Genomic DNA, 20,242 nt, shown 5'->3' on the forward strand with positions numbered 1-20,242 from the left:
CACCTTAATCCCAGCTCCTTGGGAGGCAGAGGCAGGAGAATCATTTGAACCCAGGAGGCGAAGGTTGCAGTGAGCCGAGATCGAGCCATTGCACTCAAGCCTGGGGGACAAGAGTGAGACTTCTCTCAAAAAAAAAAAAACAAAAAAAAATAAAAATAAAAATAAATATTTAGAGTAACATGCATACTATTTTTCATTTATTTTTAATTTTCAATTTTTTATTTTTAAATGACATCAGACTTATTACAAAGTTGCAAAAATGGCATAAAAATTTTCTGTAGACTATACACTTCACTCAGTTTTCCTTAATGTTAACTTTTTTTTTTTTTTTGGTAGAGGCAGGGTCTCACTATATTGCCCAGGCTGGTCTCAAACTCCTGGGCTCAAGCAATCCTCCCACCTCAGCCTCCCAAACTGCTAGGATTACAGGTATGAGCCACCATGCCCAGCCTTAACATCTTATATAACCATCATACAATGATCAAAAACAGCAAGCTAATATTGATACAATATTATTAACTAATCTCAAAGCCTTACTCAAATGTTACCAGTTGTCCCACTGATGTTCTTTTTCTGAACCCAGGATCCAGTCCAGGGTTCTGTGTTGCATTTAATTTTCATGTATCCTTAGCCCAATCTAGGACAGCTTGGGTTTTGGGGTGTTTTTTTTTTTTTCTGTATTATCTGACTTTGACAATTTTGAAGAGCATTAGCTGGTTATATTGTGGAATGTTCTTTAACTGCCCAACAGGTTCACCTTGCCTGCTGCTTAGACAGAGCCGAGTTATCAAGACAGAGGAATCACAATAGTGAAAGAGTAATACATGCAGAGCTGGCTGTGCGGGAGACTGGAGTTTCATTATTACTCAATCAGTCTCCCCAGGCATTCGAAGATCAGAGTTTTTAAGGATAATTTGGTGAGTGGGGGCAGCCAATGACTTGGGAGTGCTGATCGTTTGGCTTGGAGATGAAATCATAGGGAGTCGTAGCTGTCTTGCACTGAGTCAGTTCCTAGGGTGGGGGCCACAAGATCAGATGAGCCAGTTTATCAATTTGGGTGGTGCCAGCTGATCCATTAAGTGTAGGGTCTGCAAAATATCTCAAGCACAGATCTTAGGCTTTACAATAATGATGTTATCCCCAGGAGCAATCTGGGGAGGGTTAGAATCTTGTAGCCTCCAGCTGCATGACTCCTAAACCATAATTTCTCATCTTTTGGCTAATTAGTCCTACAAAGGCAGTCTAGTCCCCAAGCAAGAAGGGGACCACCTTGGGAGAGGGCTGTCATCATCTTTGTTCTGAACTATAAACTATAAACTAGGTTCCTCCCAAAGTTGGTTCAGCCTACACCCAGAAATGAACAAGGACAGCTTGGAGGTTAGAAGCAAGATGGAGTCTGCTAGGTCAGCTATTGTCTCAGCTATAATTTTGCAGTGGCAGTTTCAGCTCCACAATTTGGGTTTGTGGCATAATATAAAATGTTTTTGGTCTTTGTCCACAGTTCCTAGCACAGAGTTCCCAAAACTCTTGGAATTTCCAGAGTGAGGAGAGTGTCTTTGTTATACTAATGAGGTTAGTCCTAACCCTAGGTAGCTTCAGAATAGGGGCCAGCTGCCAGAAAAACTAATCTTGTGAGAAGAATGTTAGAAGTTTCAGCCCTATTCCCTAACCTCCAGGGAAGCAGAGAGCTGGAGATTTAGTCCAATCACCAATGGCCAATGATTTAAACAACCATGCTTACATAATAAAGCCCTTTGATAAAAGCCCTTAAACAACAAGGCCCTGGGCTTCCAAGTTGAACATATTGCTGTGCTGAGAGGGTGGTATACCTGGAGAGGGCATGGGAACCCTGAACTCAGGCTGCACCAGTACCTAGTTCTAGGCATCTCTTGCATCTGGCCATTCCTGCATTGTATCCTTTATAAGACTTTATTGTAAGTATAGCACTTCATTGAGTTCTGTGATTCATTTTAGAGAATTGTCAAACCTCAGAGGAGGCAGGTCAGGAGAACCCCCAGATATGTGTGTATCAGTCCATTTTCACACTGTGATAAAAAAAAAAATACCCAAGACTGGGTAATTAATAAGAGAATAGGTTTAATTGACTCACAGTTCCACACGGCTGGGGAGGCCTCTGGAAACTTACAGTTGAAGCAGGAAATTTCCCTGACCCCTTCGTGGGCAGGAACTGGAGCACATGGGCACTGGATGTAGCTGACTGCTTCAGTGCCAGCAGGGGCAAACTCCACTCACTTGACCCTGCTGTGCTTCACCCTTCATGGGAGAGAGCACGCAGGTGAGCAGGTGCAGGAGCTGGAGCAAGTGCTTTTGGGTCCCGGCCAGAGCAAACCCCATGGCAGTGTCTAGGGGGTGCCCACAACCCCTGAAGCCCAGAGGGAGTGTGTTACAGTGCTCTCTTAGCTCTGTTGTCCATGGACAGCTTAAGTTTTAAACTGCTCAGTGAGCCCTCTGCCCTTTTGAGTTGAGGTGGCTGCTTTCTGCCAGCAAGGGCAGAAGTTCAGTGTGACAGCCTTTTGCATCCTCACCTGTGGTACTGAAGCCCTTGTTCAGTGTCCAGGAAAAATCAAGTCGCAAGAACAAATTGAAGGGCGGTGAATCCAGAGGACTGTATTGCCAATGAAAGTGGCTCTTAGTGGAAAGGGGATGGAGTAGGAAGGTGATCTTCCCCCCAGAGTCTAGCCATCCCCAACCAGACTCCTCTCCAAAGTTACACTATCAAGCCATCCCTCTGAAGTTAAGCTGCTTCTCTCCAACGTCCAAGCATAGTCTCTGATGTCCAGCTCCTTCTCCTCTCTGGTTGAGCCTGGGGTTTTTATGGGCACAGAATGGAGGACAGGGAGGGCCATGGGTGGTTTTGGAAAAGGCAACATTCAAGTGGGACAACAAGAATGTATGTTCTCACTTTGGGTTGCGGTTCCAAGCTTGAGGGTGGGACCCTTACTGGGGACATGTCCTCTTCTGCCCAGAATTTCCCTGCCTCCTGTGCCTATCACAATTATGATGGAAGGCAAAGGGGAAGCAAGGACCCTATCACAATTATGATGGAAGGCAAAGGGGAAGCAAGGACCTTCTTCACAAGGTGTCAGGAGAGAGAAGAGAAAAGGAGTAACATCCAAACACTTATAAAACCATCAGATCTCATGAGAACTCACTCACTACCACAAGAACAGCATGGAGGAAACCGCCCTCATCATCCAGTCAACTTCCCTCCCTCGACACATGGGGATTACAGTTTGAGATGAGATTTGGGTGGGGACACAGAGTCAAACCATATCAATGTGGCTGGTAGGAAGAAATGTGGGTGCCTCGAGGACACCTGAAAATTGCAGCTGGTGTCTGAAATGAGGCAGTTTGAGCCTCTCAACATGTAGGGTCTGTGCTAACTCCAGGTAGTTACCATCAAGGTTAAATTAAATTGTAGGACACCCAGCTGATGTTATTCAATTAGTGTTGGAAAATGACAGACAGGGTTAACTGAGGCCTCCTTATGACAAATTCAGATTATATATTTTTGGTAAAAATACCACAGAAGTGATTTTGAGCCCTTCTCAGTGCATCATATCAGGAGGCACATGATGTTGATAGGTTATATTACTGGTATGTTAACTTTGGTCATTTGGCTAAGGTGATGTTGGCCAGGTATCTCCACAGTAAAGCTGTCTTCCCCAAACCTATTATTTTTTAATGTTTCAGATTCTAAGTTAAAATATGAAGCTATTACATAACTTTTTCCTGATATCAAAAATAATTTTTTTCTAATTACCAGTATAAGAAAACAGAAAATGGGCCAGTCGCAGTCACTCATGCCTGTAATCCCAGCCCTTTGGTAGGCCAAGGCGGGCAGATCATGAGGTCAGGAGTTTGAGACCAGCCTGGCCAACATGGTGAAACTGCATCTCTACTAAAAATACAAAAATTAGCCAGGGGTGGTGGTGCACGCTTGTAGTCCCAGCTACTCAGGAGGCTGAGGCAGGAGAATCACTTGAACCTAGAAGGCAGAGGTTGCAGTGAGCTGAGATCATGCCACTGCACTCCAGCCTGGGCGACAGAGCGAGACGTCCTCTCAAAAAAGAAAAAAAAAAAAAGAAAACAGAAAATGGGCTGGATATGGTGGCTCACATCTGTAATGCCAGCATTTGGGGAGACTTAGGTGGGAGGATTGCTGGAGCCCAGGAGTTGGAGACCAGCCTGGGCAATATAATAAGATCCTGTTTCTATTAAATAAAAAAAAAAATTTATCATATATATAATATATAAAGTATATACATTTTATTATATATAATATATAAAGTATATATATTTATTATATATAATATATAAAGTATATATAATTTTTATATATGTATATAAAGAAAAGACAACCACAAAAAAGTAAAAGCAACAACAACAAAAAAGAAAACAGTAAATGACAGAAATATATTTGGATAATTGAACACATTTGTGGAGGACATAGATTAAATGCAGGGAGAAAAAAGGAATAGCTATTGGTGTGAGCACAATATAGCACTTATGTGTCACTAATTGGACAGAATATGAATTTACTTTTCATCTCCATGTTCATTATAACTAACACATTTCCAGAAAAACCAGAAGAGAAAAAAAACGAGACTCCATTAAGCCCAATATACTTTCTGTGGATTCTAGTACACATTCATATAATTTGAATATTTAAAGGAAACTCTAGTTAGTAATTATCTACCTGAAGCTACAGGTAATAAGTTTTTAAAAACATTACACACAAATTCTCCCAGGTCACAAAAAAATATTACTAGTCTTTTATACTTCAAAATAATGTGTATTCTGTCTCTACGTGAAAATCTTCAGGAATAGAAAAAAAAATCAACGAAAAATTGAAAATAAAACAAACATTGGCAGCATTTATCCCACGCACTTAATAAATGTGAAGAAAATTAAACAGATATCCACAACAGTGTTAAAACAGCATTTAAAATTGAAACGTGATTTTAAAATATAGTTACACTTACTTCATCTGTGAAAAAAGGGAAAAATATTTTAAAAATAAAATAATTATATGTATAGCTATAATTATTAATGCTACAAAACATTAACTATATGAAAACAAGATAAAATACGAGTGCACTATTGTGAAAGACAGAATGTAGATGATTCATTTTTGGTGGACAATGTTAGCATTCAGAAGACCATCTAAGAACTTTATAAACATAATAATGAAAATTTTTCCTCATTTGGCAGAAACCACAGCAAATTTTAATGTTAAACACATAACATTTTTTTAGACTACAAACACTAACATCAAATCACGTATAACTTGGATAATGCAAGAAGTTCTAAGTATTACTGAGCCATTTTAGATATAGCCCCTGATACGAGCTATATAGAATGGATAGTAATTATTACCAGATTTCTGGATGTTGAAAAGGTAAATATGTCTGTGGGTGAAAATTATGTGGCAGTTTGTTCCATAAATGACATGACTAGAAAATGATTATATGTGTTTTTAATAATGTTGATTGTTGATTCCTCTGCAGAAACTTCCAGAATAACCTGTTAGTCAAGCAAAGACAAGTGTATTTGACTTACGGCGGCAACGGAGAGCAGCATCTTAGCAAAGCCTCCACAGTGTCTTGGCAGAGGAAAGTTTTGGGGTCTGGTGATGAAGGGCAGGTCCTTCAAGGCAGGGACTGGTGGGGATTTGGAAAGAAAGTTCGTGACATAATAGTTCAGGATTGGTGGTCACAGCAAGTCTTTAAACAAGTCTGGAGAAGCGAAACTATTGTCTTGATAAGACCAGCTGTTTGTCCAGGTGAGCACACAGTACTCTTGATAAAACTAGTTGTTGCCACAACCAGGCAACTGTTTGCCTTAATAAATTAGTTTGCAGGAATTTCCTAAAGCAAATGATAAAGTTACTTACTTATTAGTCTGCAGTCTTATTTTCTGGGGCTATAATTTGCTGGGGGAAAAAATGGTTGAGCTATATTAACAGAGATAATATCAATTCTCAGTAGAATGCTTATAAAAACTGAATCTAGATGAAATAATTTAGATGGCCAGGAATATAACAATCCTACAAATACACATGGAAAACGTAAGGGATAGAACAACAAATCCCTTGGCCGGGCGTGGTGGCTGACGCCTGTAATCTCAACACTTTGGGAGGCTGAGGTGGGGGGATCACTTGAGGTCAGGAGTTCGAGATCAGCCTGGCCAACATGGAGAAACTCTGTATCTACTACAAATACAAAAATTAGCCAGTCTTGGAGGCGGGCACCTGTAGTCCCAGCTACTAGGGAGACTGAGTCAGGAGAATCATTTGAACCTGGGAGGTGGAGATTGCAGTGATTTGAGATTGTGCCACTGCACTCCAGCCTGGACGACAGAGTAAGACTCTGTCTCAGAGAAAAAGAAAAAAAAAAAAGACCAGTAAATCCCTGAAAAAATGTATATAACACAGCCTGTGTTCCTTGTTTTGCACATTCTTTAAACTTTACAGAAAACATGCAACAATGTCTTTGGCATCAGAGTTGGAGATACTTAAAAATAATTTTAGAAGAGAAAATTTTGAAGCTGTTTTTGAAAAAAAGAAAAAAGATAAAGTCCAGTCAAAGCTATCATGACCCTAGAAACTCAAAGTAAGAATGCAATACTCAGACATTATTGTGAGTTTAATTGTTGTATTTTTCTGCAACACAAGCCAAAGTGATAATTTTGAATATAACCAATTTTAAATGTATTTGCTCAGCACCAATTTGCTATAATAACTTCTGTAAAATTGATGTTATATGCAAAATGATGCAGGAGCAAAAATTCAATGTACATAATGCACTTAAAAGCATTAAAGGAATTAATAACTTTTTTGAAGACACAGCAATAATGCTTAGGAAAAATATATTGATACTAAAAAATTGCAAAGTCTCTTGGCATTGACAAACTCACTGATATAGGCAAGCCTGAAAAAGGACCAAGACATTTCAATTCAACTGAAAATTTAGATCATAAATCTATGATCTAAAACTAAATTTCAAATTCAATTTTTTTTCTATGCTAGATACAACAATATCATCTTTAAAGGAAAGTTTTAAAATACTGAAAGAAAATCATGGTCTTTCTGTGTTCTAGATGACAAATGTAATTTAAAGAATTCTAAGAAATATAAACTACTACAACTATGTAAGCACTAACTATTGAAATTGACTGGTGAACATAGTAAGAAAAATGACACTGACAAGACTTCAATGTATATGAAACTAAAACTTTTAGTTGATTTCTAAAATCAACACTTCCATTTCTCTAGTTGAGGTATTGTAATGTATTTGCCACAATAATTTGCTGTCTACATGCCCTGTAACTTTGGTAGCTCTAAGTATAAAGTTAACTTTGTGGCAGTAACTACCAATGGAAAATTTTATAGCTTCACCAAACTAAGGTTTATTAAAGGTATATGATGGCATAAGAAAAGCTTTGTGTTTCTTTAGAAAATAAGACATGAGCAAGTAGGCATTGAAACTGTTACCAGTTGAGGGTGTCCAGGTTCTTGGCATTTTGAACAAAGAATTGGACAAAACGCACAAAGAAGAGAAAGAATGAAGCGACAAAAACACAGATTTATTGAAATGAAAGCACACTCCACAGGGTGGGAGTGGCCTGAGCAAGTGGCTCAAGGGCCCAGTTACAGAATTCTCTGGGGTTTAAATACCCTCTAGAGGTTTCTATTGGTTACTTGGTGTACCCCCTATTTAAATGGAGAGGCTGAAGTGAAGTTACAAAGTTATTTACTTGGTGTACACCCTATGCAGATGAAGGGGATGAAGTGAAGCTACAAAGTTATTTATTTGGTGTATACCTTGTGCAAATGAAGAGAATGTTTCCTGTCGTAGCTGAAGTAGAGTTACAAAGTTATTTACTTGGTCTTAGAAAGTTGGTTTTTTTCTGTTTGATTTAGTTCTAGGAAGTCCTTAGGTTCCCTGCCCCTAGACCCTATTCTCCTGCCTCATCTCCCCCATGAGAGACATGATCCCCTTAAATCTTTGTGGGAGTCAGAGGGACTGATGGTGTTTCTTCTGCAACTCCTTCATGCTGGCTTGGGGTGTAGTCTCTACCTATTGGGGATCATGGAACTCTCACCCTGTTCTGTCTAATGGAGGCAGGGTAGCTTCTTGATGGCCAGGGAGGTGGGGGGTGTCTTCACCTGGAACTGACTGGAACCCTTGTTGCATGATCCTCTGAAGCTTGATGGTCTCTAGGTGACAGGAAATGCATTTGGTTAAAAGATTTAATGGGAACTTCAGGAGGTGGATACCTGTGCTGTCAGGAATGTTTGTTATATAGATTTGCAGGAGAAAAACAAAACCTGGTCTGTTCTAAGATCTATATGTTTCCTTAAAGTCTTAGCATGAGTGACTCCATTTTGGTTTGGTTTGGTCTGTTGGGGCCTAGCACATGAGCTCAGTCCAAAACAATGACCTCCCATAATTTTGTTTTAAAAAATTCCCCCTTTTTGGTCAGGTTCTCACTTAGGTGAAAGTGTAACCAAAATTTAAGGTGTTACTGCCACTCTCAGTTACCATCATGTTGGGTTTCCGGTCTCAGCACATCATTGATAGGTTATAGTGTCCTCATGGTGGCATATTTCTTTCAGCTCTTGTCATTCAAGTTGAAGAGAAACCATTTGACATTCTAGCGATGGCTGCATGCAAACACTTAAAACCTTTGAGATAATGCAGCACACCAGGGAGACTATTATTATGACTATTGGGAGGATAATACCAAGACCTTGGAGTGTACTCCTTACCCAGGGTTCCCATAAACCAAACTACATAAAATCAAATAGATCAAAGAATGAGCTAAACAGTCTACTCACCTAAATAAGCAATCTTTTCATTAATCCCCTACCATTGAATCTCTATAATCTTCATTTGATGTATTTCTCCATAGGTCACAGTGCCAGCAGCTGCCTAGATACTTCTGTTCAGCCAATTCTATCACAACCTTTACAAGAGAATTTAAAGTCTTTAAAGTCTGTTGTGTAACTATAGCCTTTACAGTAGAATCTGTTGTAGAGCCTACCATGAGGGATAAATTTCTAATCATTGCTTTTACTCCAAACCATGGAAAAAGGACCTAACAAATGATGCCCTTCTAGAACAGTGAAGGCCTCTTGGCAATGTTCTCTTTAACCCATGATGTGGATTAAGAGGAGTGAACCAATGTTCCATTTCTGACTGATTATGAGGCAACATATGTACCATTAAAGTTTCTCACCTACAGGCCAAGTGCGGTGGCTCATGCCTGTAATCCCAGCACTTTGGGAGGCCGAGGCAGGCAGATCACAAGGTCAGGAGATCGAGACCATCCTGGCTAACACGGTGAAACCCCGTCTCCACTAAAAATACAAAAATTAGCCGGGCGTTATGGCGGGTGCCTGTAGTCCCAGCAACTTGGGGGGCTGAGGCAGGAGAATGGCGTGAACCAGGGAGGTGGAGCTTGCAGTAAGTCACGACTGCACCACTGCACTCCAGCCTGGGCAACAAAGCGAGACTCCAACTCAAAAAAAAAAAAAAATAACCTTTCTCACCTACATCAGGCTTTCATCTTTTATCTACCAAAGTATAAGGTTATCCATGTGTAAGGCTGGCTGCAAAATCCTTCACAAATAAAAGTATGCCCCATAAGTACACACAACAAACCTCTTTTCCATTTCTACTGGTCATAGAGGCATAAACAAGGAAAAAATATTCGAAGAGTCTCATGATAGTAGAGAAGTTTTGATCCATGATGTTGGGAAAAGTTGTTCACATCAAGGATGCCATCTTTTTCTGGGAAGAAACTTCCCTGGTTAGCTTTACCTTAAGGGTTCCAATGGGTGTACAACTCCAAGAGTGTGGAGGGACCCTTTTCATCTGTGAGATTATGAACTCAAAGTTCAAGGTCCCTAAGTTTTGCTGTAGTGTAGATGGCAAGGACAGTCTTTCTCTGATGTTCTCAGAAGATCCAATCTTCCGGTTCTAGACTGTGAAGGGGTTGATTGTCCTCATTCAGTGAACCATAAAAAGCTTTCTTTACCTGGTGAAAATACACTGTAGCATAATAATCTACTGTTATAACATCAGCTCTCTTGCATGGGAAAGCTTTTATACAGCCAGAAAACATGCATCGAAAATGACAATTGAAATGTTTAAATGACCCATCAGGTAGCCAAATGTACCTGAAGCTTTGATTGTCTTCCCAGGAATATGGATTTGACAAACCAAATATTGGTTATAAACTAGTTTAGCAATTTATAAGTTAGCACACCAGTGTAAATTTAATTTGGATCATTTTATCTCTTCCATGATGAGTCATAGAATGCATAACCTTTAACAACAAAAGCTTTAAGGACTCAGGAAGGACAAGGTGGCTATCCTAGTTCTCCATGAATCCATGCTTAACACTGGACTTATGACCTCTTGAATACCAGTTGTTTCTCCAACTTAGGGGCATAGCACTGATAACTAATGGGTTATAATAGGTAATTTGACTTAAGACCATGGAGTTCAAATGACTTTAAATAATGGTAGTTAAAAACACTATTGACAAGGAAATTTGGTTATTTCTGTGGTCTACAGTAACTTAACATAATAATTAAGATTGATAAAATATACTCAGAATATACTAGAATTTTAGGACTCCCATAAAAATCATTCAGTCGACTGAGAAGAAAAAAACCTTCTTCCAGAAAAACAAGATCCAAGAAGAGAAAAAAACACAACATAAAGGCCTTTTAAATGTACCTATAGTTAGAATCCACTTTTAATTAAACTGACTTAACCATAGCATTCTTTAAAAAAAAAAAATCCTTTAACATCTCATATTACCCAATTTTAGCCACATGAAGTGGCCAATATTTCTGGCTTTTGAACGTTACCAAAGGTAACCTCCCAGATGCTCAGAGAAGAAAAATTCAAGATGGTTCACAGAGGGGAAAAGAACCAACAAATGGTAAAGGTCACACAGATATCAAACCAGAAAGGAATCATTTCCCAAGCCAGGACTGAACGCAGGCCACCACTGTAAAATGGCAAAACCCCAGCTGCTGAGCCACAGCATTGGACAGTCTACACTGTTCCTTTCAGAAGGAGTCTTAGAGTAGCTCATTTTGAGCTTGCAAAGGCTTCCAACTACTTAAGACAATTTTTAGAACTAACTATGACCTCCTAGGGACATAAAACAAGATGGATACCTCATCCAGTTGTTTTGTTTGTTTCAGGGACCTGAAGCAAAGTTTGTTACTTACCAGCCTACTGGGTTGTCACGAGCAGTGAGCTTATGGGTCCTAAGCCCATGTTCTATCCTAAGGTACACCTCTTCATGACAGTACAACAGAGAAAGAAAAATTCATAGCACAAAATAACCCAGATTTGCTACAGCTTATGAGTAGCCTCAGAATTTCTTTTCACATTAACCAAAACTTTACAAAGGAGATAAACGTGATTTTTACCATTCATTTGATTGGTTTCCACGGAGAGAGGTCAGAAGTCCAACTGGTAAGAAATTCTTACCCTTTTGCTGGCCTGTCAGGTTTCTGGGTTCTCCTTCCCTATGCAGCCCTAGCAACCCTACTCAACTGTAGGCAAAAAAAAAAAAAAAATACATTGCCATGAATTAAGAACATTCACAAATAGTTTACAACTTTTGGAGAAATTAGGCAGACAGAGAGAAAAATGACTCAAATTCTATTTACGAAAGTATACTCAATACATTTAAAGTATCAGGGAGCCTAATATCCAAAAAGTTAGTTTAAGTTTTAAAAGCTGGTGCACCGTATCAATTCCTGTGGGCCTGACAAAGGTAGTCTAGGAATTCCAGATTAATGGAACAAATGATGACTTGCTAGAAAGGCATAGGAAATGTAATAACTATTCGCAGAACCAAATAAAAGCTTTCCACTAGAAACTAAAAAAAAAATCATGGTTTTATATATATGCATACACAAGCAAAGCCCAGAAGAGAATAAACAGCAAATTAATAAAAATTAGAAGCAAAAACACAGAAACAGGAAACCAACCCTAAATTTTTTCTACCCAATCTACCCTGGAGGCTATATTGTTACCCAGGGCCCCCAAAAACCCACATAATAAATATTTTATTCCTGATACACAATTCAATATCCTTAAGTCCACCAATATCACCATACAACCTGTGCAATCAATAAATTCACTCTAGGCCAGGTACAGTGGCTCACGCCTATAATCCCAGCACTTTGGGAGGCTGAGGCGGGTGGATCGCCTGAGGTTAGGAGTTCGAGACCAGCCTGGGCAACATGGTAAAACCTCATTTCTACTAATAGTACAAAAATTAGCTGGGCATGGTGGTGTACACCTGTAATCCCAGCTACTTAGGAGGCTGAGGCAGGAGAATCGCTTGAACTCTGGAGGCGGAGGTTGCAGTGAGCCGAGATTGCACCACTGCACTCCAGCCTGGGGGACAAGAGTGAAACTCCATCTCCAAAAAGATAAAGAAAGTAAGAAGAAATTCACTGTAGGCCCATGACCAATAAGTACTCCAGTGCCAGCGCTACCCATGCAAAACAGTAAACATAGTGTGAAGCAATGTAAGCATGTATGTGAAATTTGGCTCCACACTAAATCCAGCTTCATGCTTAACTACATTTAAAAAAGAATTACCAAACTTCTGATGCATTTCTTTACAATATTTATTTTATTTTAATCAAGACTAAGAGCTTTAACTATGAACATGTTAATTAGCCAAATTTCTCCAATTCTCTATCAGGTTTTAAAGAATATTTTATTATCTAAGCCTTTTCCACATTTTTCTCCCCTACTTACTGGTGCCTTACTATGTTGTTTCATAAATAACCTTTTCAAATCTGTCATTTGAACTAATTTTTAGATAACTTTTGAATTAGACTTTTTCTCACTAATAACACAACCCTTTCTGGCACGTTTTGTTTACAGAATTATATGTTAACTAGAATTCTTACTTATTTCATTTTTAACAGTTTATTTAAATTAAATTACTTCTGTAAATTGAGATATTAGATGCTATCATTTAAAGTTAGTGATTTAGCTAATAACATTAAATTACTCTCTTTTGTCAAAAAAAAGGCACATAAACCAATATGATTTTGTTTTGACTGGGTTTACACTTTTATAACCTTCTATGCTAAACACTGACACCTCAAAATATCTAGCAGAGACAAATATAAAATCCAGACAAAATGTATGCTGACAGGAAAATGTGCGAAAGTTTGGAACTTCCTAGAGACTTGTTGAATGGCTTTGACAAAAATGCTGATAGTGATATGAACAATAAGGTCTGGGCTGAGGTGGTCTCAGATGGAGACGAGGAACTTGTTGGGAACTGGAGCAAAGAAGGCTCTTATTATGTTTTAGCAAAGAGACTGGTGGCATTTTGCCCCTGTCCTAGAGATTTGTGGAAATTTGAACTTGAGAGAGATGATTTAGGGTGTCTGGCAGAAGAAATTTCTAGGTAGCAAAGCATTCAAGAGGTGATTTGGGTGCTGTTAAAAGCATTCAGTTTTATAAACAAAGCAGAGCATAAAAGTTTGGAAAATTTGCAGCCTGACAATACGATAGAAAAGAAAATCCCATTTTCTGAGGAAAAAGTCAAGCCAGCTGCAGAAATTTGCATAAGTAACAAGAAGCTGAATGTTAATCCTCAAGACAATGAGGAAAATGTCTCCAGGGCATGTCAGAGGTCTTCACGGCAGCACTTCCCATCACAGGCCTGGAGGCCTAGGAGGAAAAAATGGTTTCTTGGGCCAGTCCCAGGGTTCCTGTACTGTGCGTAACCAAGGGACTTGGTGCTCTGCATCCCAGCCGCTGCAGCCATGGCTGAAAGGTGCCAACATAGAGCTCAGGCCATGACCTCAGAAGGTGCAAGCCTCAAGCCTTGGCAGTTTCCATGTGGTGTTGAGCCTACAAGTTCACAGAAGTCAAGAATTGAGGTTTGGGAACCTCCGCCTAGATTTCAGAAGATGTATGGAAATGCCTGGATGTCCAGGCACGAGTTTGCTACAGGGGTGGGATTTTCATGGAGAGCCTCTGCTAAGCAGTGCAGAAGGAAAATGTGGTATTGGATCCCCCACACTGAGTCCCTACTGGGACACTGCCTCATGGAGCTGTGAGAAGAGGGCCACCATCCTCCAGATGCCAGAAATGGCAGATTCACTGACAGCTTGCACCATGTCCCTGGAAAAGCTGCAAACACTAAAAGTCAGCCCATGAAAGCAGCCGGGAGGGAGGCTGTACCCTGCAAAGCCACAGGGGTGGAGCTGCCCAAGACCGTGGGGACCCACCTCTTATATCAGCATGACTGGGATGTGAGACATGGAGGCAAAGATCATTTTGGAGCTTTAAGGTTCGACAGCCCCACTGGATTTTAGACTTCCATGGGGCCTGTAGCCCCTTTGTTTTAGCCAATTTCTCCCATTTGGAATGGCTGTATTTACCCAATGCCTGTACCCCCACTGTATCTAGGAAGTAACTAACCTGCTTTTGACTTTACAGGTGGAAGGGACTTGCCTTGCTTCAGATGAGACTTTGGACTGTGGACTTTTGAGTTAATGCTGAAATGAGTTAAGACTTTGGGGGGCTGTTGGGAAGGCATGATTGGTTTTCAAATGTGAGGATGTGAGATTTGGGAGGGGCCAGAGGTGAAATGATATGGTTTGGCTCTGTCCCCACCCAAATTTCATCTTGAATTCCCAAGTGTAGGAGGGACCCAGTGGGAGGTAATTGAATCATGGGGGCAAACCTTTCCAATGTTGTTCTTGTGATACAAAATAAGTCTCGTGAGATCTGATGGCTTTAAAAAGGGGTTACCCTGCACAAGCTCTCTCTTTGCCTGCTGCCATCCATGTAAGACATGACTTGCTCCTCCTTGCCTTCTACCATGATTTTGAGGTCTCCCCAGCCACGTGGAACTGTTATTCCATGAAACCCCTTTTCCTGTATAAATTACCCAGTCTTGGGTATGTCTTTATCAGCAGCATGAAAATGGGCTGATACAAACTGTAATGATAGGAGGCTGGGTAGGTTTCTTTTGTCCTTAGCCAGAAGAGTAGGGGAAGGGAAGAATTTTTCATAAGAAAAGAAGGTTTACATTGCCTGAAAGGCATGTGAGTTTGCCCCAGAGGAGCTGCACCACATGCAGGGGTCACAGATCACAGAAAAGACAGAAAAGAATCCTTCCCCTTTCCAGGCAGGGCAACTACCCCCATTCACTGCTCGTGTTCAGGCAACACTGGAGAGTGGCCTTGGCCAGAATCCTGCAGTTACCTTCCTGTTTAGGCACTGCCCACCAAGGGTCCACAGTTGGAAAGGAAAAGAGAGAGAGAGAGAGAGAGAGAGAGAGAGAGAGAGAGAGAGACGGATTCCCCTGTATGGAACAGAAAGGAAAATGAGAAAAATAAACCCCAAACTTTGGGCTTACCTCCTGACTGGCTTGCCAAAATATGTTACTGGTTGAGGTGTCCAGGTTCTTAGCATTTTAAACAAAAAATTAGACAAAATGCACAAACAAAGCAAGAAAAGAATGAAGCAATAAAAGCACAGATTTACTGAAACAAAAGCACACTCCTCAGGGCAGGAGTGACCCCAGCAAGTGGCTAGCCCAGTTACAGAATTCTCTGGGGTTTAAATACCCTCTGGAGGTTTCCCATTGATTACTTGGTGTAAGCCCTTTGTAAATGAAAAGGCTGAAGTGAAGTTACAAAGTTGTTTACTTGGAGTACACGCTATGCAAATAAAGAGGATGAAGTGAGGTTACAAAGTTATTTACTTGGTGTACACCTTATGCAAATTAAAAGGATGTTTCCTGTCATAGCTGAAGTAGAGATACAAAGTTATTTACTTGGTCTAAGAAAGTTGGAGTTTTTCTCTTTGATTTAGTTCTAGGAAGGCCTTAGTTTTCCTGCTCCCAGACCTTATTCTCCTGCCTCAAAACTGTCATTAAAATGTTTTGTCTCTGAAAGTAAGATGCATAAAACTACCTTCTAACAAATTATTAATTCCTAATGATTTCTTAATTATTCTAGTGAGTTCTTAGTGTAATTAAATATTTGTGCTTCCTATTTATTTAATGATTCAATTTATAGAATTTGTATAGAATGACTTCATTCTTGCTATAATTTTTATTAAGAAATAAATATAGTCAGGCATGATGGCTCATGTTTGTAATCCTAGCATTTTGGGAAGCCAAGGCAGGAGAATCTCTTGAGCCCAGGATTTGAGACCAGCCTAGGTAACATAGGGAGATCTTGTCTCTACTTTAAAGAGAATAAATAAAGAAAGAAAAATTATAATACCTTCTAAAAATTGTGCTTAAGGAAAAGAAAACTAATTATACTCAAGGAAGGGATACCTTTTTCCTAAATCTCACAAAAGCTGGCTACAGGTGCTAAGGCATAGCTCTCAAAATGTTAAAAACATAATTCTAATACAAATAGTGAGTTCATGTCAAATATTTATTAAACTCATTAATAAGGAACCCAGAAGGATGAAAAGCCCAGTTCAAAAGAGAATTTAAGAAACTAGATTTTTATGATAAGTGGAGAGGGGGCAGTAATGCTGAAAAAAAGTTGTTAAATTAGATAAAGTTATATGATGATTAAAACCCTAAGGGGGCCAGGTGCCATTCACTCCTATAATCCCAGCACTTTGGGAGGCTGAGGTGGGAGGATTGAGAGAAGAGAGAGGAAGGAACTGGTTAGGCAGATAGTTCAGACAGACACCCAGGAGAAGCCCTTCCAACAAAGGATCAGCCTGGAAGAAATCAAGCTGCAAGCGCAGATAAGGAAGCAAGGCTCAACACCTTTATCTTTTGAGCAACCAATGAGCTCCAGGTATACACAGTGGGCTTCAGTGAGCCCATTCCTTTCCTTTTCGGGCATATTCAGATAAGGGGACTGGCATCAGGGGCTTGCCTAAGACAGGCCTGCAGCTGTATAGATTAAATTTACACTGAATCAGGCATGTCCACAGTGGAAAATTCCATCTCCTGACACATGTGCAGTAAGGGAAATGATACAATATGGAGTAACTCAGGTTAAGAACTCACATGCTCACTAGAGGGACGGGGTGGAGCTGTCAGAAATTTGCACCTTATGCAAATAAGGAACTGGTTTTTTGCACTGTATGCAAATGAAACACCCCACCCCACTGGCTTGTTTATAAAAGCCTTTGTATTCAACTGTGAAACAGTAACACTCTCAGGCCCCATCTCCGCAGAGGAAAGCTTTCTTCTTTCACTTATTAAACTTTTGCTCCAACCTCACTTTTGGTGTCCACACTCCTTAATTCTCTTGGTCGTGAGACAAAGAGCTCAGATAACACCCCAGACAACAAGACTGCTCCAGAGACCCTAGACGGCTTCAGGATCACTTGAGGCCAGGAGTTCAAGAGCAGCCTGGGCAGCATAGTGACCTCATCTCTACAAAAATTCAAAGAATTAGCTCGGCATAGTGGTACGCACCTAAGGTGGGAGGATTGCTTGACCCCCGGAGTTTGAGGCTGCAGTGAGATATGATACCACCACTGCACTCCAGCCTGAGTAACACAGACCCTGTCTCTAAAATTTTAAAAAATAATAATCATACAGGAATAATAAGATCATAACCTTCTTGCTTGAGATCAGGAGTTTGAAACCAGCCTGGACAACACAGTGAGACCTTGTCTCTAGAAAAAAATAAAAAAATAAGGCAGGACGATGGCTTGAGCCCGGGAGGTCACGCTACTGCACTCCCACCTGGGTAACAGAGCCAGACTCTGCCCAATGAAAAAAATTATTTAAAAAAAATAACCTTCTGCTTTATCTTTCCTACTAAACAAAAAAGAAAGTTGTTGCACCAGATCAACTTTACAGAATTACAAAGTCTCTGGGTTCTAATGAATTATGCCAACAAGCTTAAATTTCCTGAGTCAGATGATCCTTGGGTGGGCTTGCTAGAAATGTTCTTAGAATGACATTAATCACCTTTCGCCTTATGTCCAAGTTTTCAATAATGTTCCTTAACATGGGCTAGTTTTAGCCCCGCATATTCACAGCAAAGCAGGACTCAGTATTTGATTGTGTAAAAAACAAAATGAAATAAAACCAGTTCGAACTCATAAGGCATAGTGGAGAGAAGAAGATTTTACTAAAGACTTTACAGTGAGATTGAAGAGAGAGTTACACTGTATCTCTCATAGCAAAACTTAGATCCTTCGCTTATCATGCATGTTGTCTTAGCTACTTTGCTTCGCCCTTGGCCCTCCCCAATTCTTTCTCTACCTATTCTATTTTTTTTCCTAGTGCAAAGAAATATACCTTCTTCAAGCTTGCATCCTCACACCTTGTACCCCCCAACCCAAAGCAATAAATGGGCATTTTACAAATGAAGATCCAAAATGAGTGATCAATTCCAAATCAATTCTTTTTGTTCTTCTTAATGTCACCACTGGTCAGAAGTATGCCATTTTGCCTCAAGAAAAAACAAAACAAAACAAAACATATGGAAAAGATAAACAGGCTTGTTAATTTCCAATCATTATTTTAGGACCACTGATACTGTTCCATGTTTTCATATCTGTTATAGCATTTACTATAAGGTATGCAGCTATTACTATCACCATGTAACAAATAAAGTAGCTGAGCTCAAAGAGGCTGCCATCTTGCCAGTCATAATAAAAAGCAAGGCTCAGGTCGAGACCCAGGGCTTCAAATTCCAAACCAGGAGCTGATTTCTTACAGCTGAGATCAGAGGTTATAACCCTCTGTTCTGTTAGTAAATCTATGAATTGGTGCTCAATCTAAAATGCTACTTAGAAATAATTAACTGGGGCCAGGCATGGTGGCTCACACCTGTGATCCCAGCACTTTGGGAGGCTGAGGTGGGTGGATCACGAGGTCAGGAGATCGAGACCAGCCTGGCCAACATGGTGAAACCCCGTCTCTACTAAAAAATACAAAAATTAGCCGAGCGTGGTGGTGGGTGCCTGTAATCGCAGCTACTCGGGAGGCTGAGGCAGGAGAATTGCTTGAACTCAGGAGACAGAGGTTGCAGTGAGCTGACACGGTGCCACTGAACTCCAGCCTGGGCAACAGAGTGAGACTCTGTCTAAAAAAAAAAAAAAGAAAAGAAAAGAAATAATTAACTATTATTCTCCTCCTCCAGGATTTCTCATTTTCAGCACTATTGACATTTTTCTGTTTTGCAGGAGGCTGCCTGTGCATTGTAGGATGTTTAGCAGCGTCTTGTGCTACTTAGAATCCATTAACTTGATGCAAGTAGCAACCACACACACACACCTTTCCCCAATCATAACAAAATCAGCCCCAGTTGAGAACCACTGTTCCACTCTATGCTGAACTCCTGTGGAATTCTCATCCTCTGTGTTTCCCTCAGTCTGTGAGAACATTGAGTGTAGGCCCTGAAAACCTCCTGCCTGTGGCCTCTGTTTGGTCCTCCTGGACTTCCTGTAGGCCCCTTGCCTGCAGTAACCAACATCCTCACTGTGAACCTTTATCTGTCCTTGGAGGGCGTCCAAAACCTACTCACATCCGCTTGATTCTGTATGCTAGCTCATCCAGGCAGCCTGAGTCCATGGCTATTCAAGACCAGGAGTTAAAATTGAATTGGCTGCCCAAGAATGATTTACTGGAGGCTTCTGAAAATGTCTTCCAAAATTGGATTAACTATTTTGATTAATTTGACCCATCAGTTTGTTAGGAAGGAGAGGAATAGCCATTTAATTTATTTATTCACTTAATTTATTCAACTGAATAATTTATTTAGATGTATTCATTTATTTATTTAACTGATACTGTGACTGAGATGACTTGTTTTTTGACTAAATTGAACTAAATTTAGTTTTTTGACTAAATTAAAATGATCAGATTAGTTGTGCATTGAGACTCAGGCTGAATGCAGCTACTATCTCAGTGCAAATGATTTCATATCCTTTATTCCCCAGAGAATGTAGCTCGGTTAATAAATAATCACAATTTTTATTCAGCAGTTGTTTCTAACTATCCTTTTTTCTTTTCGTTGCAAAGAATATATGATTTTTTCTTAAATTTCAAGAACAGTTGTAAAAATAATGTTTGGGGACCCTTGTGCTGATATGACTGACTATATCTTTCAGGCAAGAGAGAGTGTCATTCACTAGCACATACACAGAACTCAGTACAATAAATGTGCATCATTGTACATCCATGGTGGATTTCCTGTGTGATGGAG

General features: G+C 40.0%; 1 long non-coding RNA gene and 1 pseudogene across 2 annotated transcripts in view; one reads left to right on the plus strand and one right to left on the minus strand.

The window, feature by feature from the left end:
* Positions 1-2,616, plus strand: part of LOC100459030 (protein RCC2-like) — a 90,213-nt pseudogene extending 87,597 nt beyond the window's left edge. Inside the window, exon 6 of the transcript XR_008527626.1 lies at positions 2,483-2,616. The product of XR_008527626.1 is annotated as a protein RCC2-like (transcript). The remainder of the gene's footprint in view (positions 1-2,482) is intronic.
* The window catches only part of LOC129060683 (uncharacterized), a 240,412-nt gene that overhangs the window by 119,394 nt on the left and 100,776 nt on the right, over positions 1-20,242 (minus strand). Inside the window, exons 3-4 of the long non-coding RNA XR_010140762.1 lie at positions 8,128-19,120; positions 5,584-5,684 (exon numbers count right to left, since the gene is read on the minus strand). This is a non-coding gene — a long non-coding RNA (uncharacterized LOC129060683). The remainder of the gene's footprint in view (positions 1-5,583; positions 5,685-8,127; positions 19,121-20,242) is intronic.

Source organism: Pongo abelii, chromosome 6, assembly GCF_028885655.2.
Source record: "Pongo abelii isolate AG06213 chromosome 6, NHGRI_mPonAbe1-v2.0_pri, whole genome shotgun sequence".
NCBI classification, from domain to species: Eukaryota; Metazoa; Chordata; class Mammalia; order Primates; family Hominidae; genus Pongo; species Pongo abelii.